Source organism: Peromyscus eremicus, chromosome 15 (assembly GCF_949786415.1).
Source record: "Peromyscus eremicus chromosome 15, PerEre_H2_v1, whole genome shotgun sequence".
NCBI classification, from domain to species: Eukaryota; Metazoa; Chordata; class Mammalia; order Rodentia; family Cricetidae; genus Peromyscus; species Peromyscus eremicus.
In genome coordinates this window covers 52,303,553-52,309,552 of record NC_081431.1, presented here as the reverse complement: position 1 = coordinate 52,309,552, position 6,000 = coordinate 52,303,553, and positions in this window count along the sequence as shown.

The window sequence follows — 6,000 nt, the reverse complement described above, 5'->3', positions numbered from 1 at the left end:
CATTTCTACTGGCTATTTTTCCATAGTGCTGGAAATTTCAATGGAACCTACTGGAAAAGAAAAGTCATCAGCAGTCTTGCCCAGTTGCGAGCCCTGTGAGCTACAATGCCTAGCTTGGTAAATAAGCCCACTGGTACAATAGTGAAAGCAGTAACCAACCAACCATTTTCAGATTGAGTTTAATTCCAGACCTCAAAGCTGGAATCAATGAATAGTATTATTATTTGGGACAGTATTCTATGGATGTTTTGGTTTTAGTTCCTAGGGGGGAACTTAGTTCTACTATTCTGCCAAATGGACATAGGAAGAAACCAGTCCCCGAGTTATCTTTATACGCTTTGATTAGTGTATTTCTCAGCTTTCATCAGGGAAACATCATTTTACAACAGGCAATAATTAGTACAGAGACCAGGAATCAGTGAAGATGTAGAGAATAAGAGACTATAGAATTCTCAGCTCTAAATGGGATATTTATACCACACCCTACCACCAAAGCTCAGAGATAATCACAGAAGAATTACAGAAAGTTTACAAGAGTCAAAGGGAATGAATGTGGGTAATGAAAGAGTATGCCTCACATAACACAGTTGCATACAAAACCTCACAATAGCTAGGAACCCACCAGTAGCTCAAACAGGCAGGCTGCCGCTCATTTGAGAGAGACAATCAGGAAGCTGTTTTTAGCTCCATTTTAGAATCTTTTCTCAGGTTTTAGGTGGAAACTCTTGCCAACTTGCTGGGCGCCATTTGTAGCTAGAGTTTTCCTGCCTGGCCCACAGTCAGGACAAATCTCTCTCACCTGCCAGTCCCACAGCCGCTCAGACCCAAACAAGTAAATACAGAGACTTATATTGCTTACAAACTGTATGGCTGTACCAGGCTTCTTGCTAACTGTTCTTATCTCTTAAATTAATCCATTTCTATAAATCTATACCTTGCCATGTGGCTCGTGGCTTACTGGCATCTTTACATGCTGTTTGTCATGGCGGTGGCTGGCAGTGTCTCTGACTCAGCCTTCCACTTCCCAGAATTCTTCTCCTCCTTGTCTCGCCTATACTTCTTCCTGCCTGACTACTGGCCAAACAGTGTTTTATTTACTAAGCAATCAGAGCAACACATTTGCCATACAGAACATCCCACTGCACACACACACACACACACACACACACACACACACACACCACACACACACACACATATATACAAAGACTTGAGCAAGATCAAACTAGTGAAAATCTCAGTTTGTATATGAGATAAGCTCATGGAGTCCCACCTGTCTCTGATGAGGTATTCGTCTTTCATGGTTAATAGGATAAAGCAATTTTTTTTTTTTTTTTTTTTTTTTTTTTTTAGGGATGTGGGCCCTGAGAGGCTACCCATGCTCTACTAAGTGGTTCTACAATCTACCTATAGGCAAACAACACTAACTGGATTCAATTACTGTTAAATGAAAAGAGAGAGAGCAAGAGAACCCATATGAAATTGGAAGGGGAGAGTAGGGGTATGAAATTGAGATTCCAGTGATGAATTAGACTCACATACATTATATGAATGTTTAAATATTAAATAAAATGTTATAAAATGTTTTGGTAATGTGCAAATGAGAACAGTAATATATAGGTAAATTTCAACTGACTTTCTAGAACCAAAAACAAATCTCTCACTTCTGGAATTTGCAGAAGTTTATAGGTAAATATTTCTACCTAGCTAACTTCAAGCTATTAGTGTACTGTCATTCATAATTCCTGCAATTGTATCAATTAACCCATGCAAGTTGTCACTAGTAATTCCTAGTATATCATTATGTAAGAGTTTAAACAATGTTCTTAATATAGAATTTGTTTTAACTCCTGTTGAGCTGATGGAGAAGCAGGGACAGAAGATATGAGACAATAATATCTTGAAATAGCTTAGTATGGGAACAAATGCCCATTAGCTCAATATTAAGGAGGCTGAGTCAAGAAGGTTTCATGTTTGAGATCAGGCTGGACTACATAGAGTTTCAGGCCAGCTAGGGCTATTTATAATGAGATCCTGCATCAAAACAGTAAATGACTGAGCAAACAAATACTTTTGTAAACAACAACAAAATTTTAAACATTAAGCCGGGCAGTGGTGGTGCACGTCTTTAATCCCAGCACTCGGGAGGCAGAGCCAGGCGGATCTCTGTGAGTTCGAGGCCAGCCTGGGCTACCAAGTGAGTTCCAGGAAAGGCGCAAAGCTACACAGAGAAACCCTGTCTCGAAAAACCAAAAAAAAAAAAAAAAAAAAAATTTAAACATTAAGAAAAATAGGCTTACTGGAGGTATTTCATAGGAAACTTATTTATTTAAAATAATTTAGAAAACAAGACTCACATCTAATCAATTCCTTTGTGATTACTTTGTATCATTAGCTCATGTGATAAATATACATAGACTAGAGTGTCACCTTGATTTGTCTATGTTTGCAGCAATCACATCTTTAAAATCATAGTAGCCTTAAAAGGTAGTAGGGCATATAGGCAGGGAGATCACTGAGCTTTGTCTTCATCCTTCATGTATATCTAAAGGCTTTCTTCCTTTAATTTGTTAGTGTATTTTAATGTCTGCATTCTTTTCATTTTATTCAAGTAGACATCAAATGCTCATTACTTTCTCAGAACTGGATGAAAGTCAGAAGATCAGAAGATCCCATTGCTAAAATACACTTTATATATATATATATATATATTTACACTGTTGGAAATCAAAAGGTCATAGAAGAGTTTCACCTGAAAGATACTTGCGCAAAACCTCGAAAAAATTTTTAGCAAATTCTTATCTGAGTTATAACTATAACAATAATTAATTTGTATGTCTCTATTCTTAATAAACATTTTATTTTTAAAGTAAGATGTATATAACCACTTTAATGACAGTTATAGTCCACCTGATTCCAGGCTTCCTTCTCCTGACATACTGTATCCATCCTCTCATTACAAAGCTAAAGTTTTTCCTTCACTACATTTGTGTGTTAAAACTCAAAAGAAGGGAAATGCAAAGGATTCTCAAAAAGCAGACAATTAGGATACAAATATACATTTTAATATTGCAAGGAAAAGAATGTAAGAAGGGTATGCTGGGGTAAGTAAGAAAGCAACAGAACCCTTGAAAATTATGAATCTAAACTAAAAGTTAAAGCCTCAGAAGATAGAGTATTACAAGGCCATGTCTGATGGCCACTTAGAACAAGAACATAAAGCTACTAGGTATACCAAAAAGGGAGTTGGAGATTTTATGTAAATAAACATATATTGGTGAAATTATTAAGGCCACTCCATGTAGTTAAAAGGGAGGTTTACTTAGTGGTGTAACTTACAAATGAAGGGATAGGTAGGTTGCAGGGTCTGGGAAAGATACAGCTCAGTCCGGCGGTGTTCTCTGGAGAACTCCGCTTGGTCTACCTCCAGCGTCCAGGGTCCAGGAACTAAGAGAGCCAGCGCATCCAGATCTTGAGTCTTCAGGGCCCTCTCTTGGTTCCGCCTTGTAGGTGTGACAGTTACTGAAGCCTCAATGGGGGTTGGAACTTCCAGATCAAGGTTGGAATGGCTACCCACTACAAACATAACATTTCAAAATAACATTATATTTATGTATTATAATTGATCAAGGGGGTCAGCTCACATAGAAACACTGTTGTTAGTCAGTGGCTCTCATGTTGTAAGGGCCTGTGTACTTTAAACAAGCACTAGGCTTATGGAGGCAATGGGTGTCTGTAGGACCTTAGGCTTCTAAGGAAATTCTGTGTCTTTGTATCTAAGTCTATTATATCAATAAAACAGGTAGGACTTATACTTTCTTGATCCACCTTCACACCAGCCAACCGTAACCCTACATTTTGGACAAGCCCGTCACTCTCACATTATGCCAGGAACAAAGGCAAACATATTTTTGTCTTTCACCATGGTGAAAACTTACTGAATGACAATATACTTACAAGGTTTAATAGTTTCAAGACAGCAATTTGAATAAATTACAACTACCTTGGTTGCCTGGCCAAGGCAAATGCAATATTTTTTTATTCTAATAGTAATTATTAAAATTCATTCTCACATTACACAGCACACAACAATATATCTATATATTTACAGGCATATATATGGGTTACAGAACCAATATGAGTGTAAGAGGCTGCAGAAGTACAGTTCAACAAATTTCAGAAGTGGGATGAGAGTCTGTATTGGTAAAATTTCAAAAAAAGATTAGTGCCAGCTACTGCTGGAGCTGCTGGAGACAGGTTTGAGAGTGAAGTTGTGGTGGACAGCTGCTGTGTGAAAGATAGAACTTGGTCCAGGGCAGAAAATGGGTCAGAAGTAGTAAATGGTAGTCCAGTTCAGGCCCAGACCAGTTAACTGGTTGTGTGGAGGCAGTTGTGGGGGCAGTCAAGAAGGCTGTCTCAGCAGTATGTGATCCAAAGCTCCCAGATCAACCAGTAAGTCCTTATCCTTGGTGCATCCAATAAGTATATACATATCTGGGTCGCTTCCTATTCCTATGGATAAGTCACTTATATGTCTGTGCTGGAAGGGTTGTATGTCTACAAAATGGTAAAGAGTCTAGGTCCACCCAGAGGTTGCAGGCATTTTTCTGCCTAAAAATAGAGTCAAAAGCTGCACGCAAAATTGAGTCCCCTAGAGCAATGGCTAGCTTGAAAAATAAAAAAAAAAAAAAAAAAAAAAAAAGAAAAAATGAACACTGTTTCAGAGCATGTGGAGTTCCCAAGATTAGGACACAAACCAATATCAATATACCTTTCATCAAAACCTAATTTCAATTCCCAACTTAAAAAAAATGCTTTTAATGTGCTCTTTGGATGTATAGTTTACACACACACACACACACACACACACACACACACACACACACACACACGGAAAGTATTTACAATTGCTATTTTTTTTGAAATTTTCAGTGTATTATCATTGTAAGTTCCTTTCAATATTCTATGATATTAACATCTGTTAAAGTCTGTCCTCCTTGACAGAGAGGCAAAGAGAAACAATTGGCTGTCACTTTGATCATGGTCCCATAAAATGTTGGTTTTTTCTTCTCTCATGCTCTGATAAGTAGGAGCAAATCCTTCCCTGTGAATCTATCAGTGATTTATCTCTCTTTAGAGACCCGGGGACGCTTTGGACAGTGACACAGCTTTCCAACATAAAGGAAAAAACTAATTTTCTGTGGATACCTTCAATAATCCTGCCCCATGTTTATGGTGATAATGAAAGTGAAAAAAACATTTTTATTTAAAATTAAAAAAAAACTGAAAATGATTCCTCTACATCTCCATGGCAGACTCAAATTGGCCTTCTAAGAAAGGCCACACATCACAGGGTGAAAAAAAAGCAATTCAAACATATTCACAGACACATTGTGTTGAATGGTCTCCTGTTGACCTGTTTTATACCTAACAGACCAAATAGCCTTTCTGTCAGCCTGTGGGTGTGCCTAAGGGCCTCTTTAGCTTACCCTTAGTATTCTTTACACGATGATTCCTATTTTCTTGATTCAGCTATGTAATTACTTTTCGGAAGCAAGAATATCAGGGCTGTTTACGTTCTTTCTTTCTTTTGCTATTGAGTTAGTGTTCATTTTGGCAGTTACTATAATTGCATATTACTGAATTCGGGAACACAGGCCAGAAAAATAAAATGGAACCGGTGGAGTACTATTTCAATTCACATACCAGTTTCTCTATAAATGAGTTCACAAGCATGCTCGGCTCCCCTCTCTGCAAAGGCCTCCAACATGACAAAAGGGACATGATCAAAAGCTTTTTGTTTCACTCAAAGCAAAACAAGTGAAGAAAAGAAAATTATAAGAGGAACAAAGCTTCCTCCATAATTAGGCTTTCAAAAATATTCCATTTCCCATAAATATTACATATGTTTATAATGCTATTTTGGAATATTTAATGTTATTCACAGCTACTGAAGTATGCTGTTCTTAAGAATAGAATCCTATTATAGTAAAAGTCTTT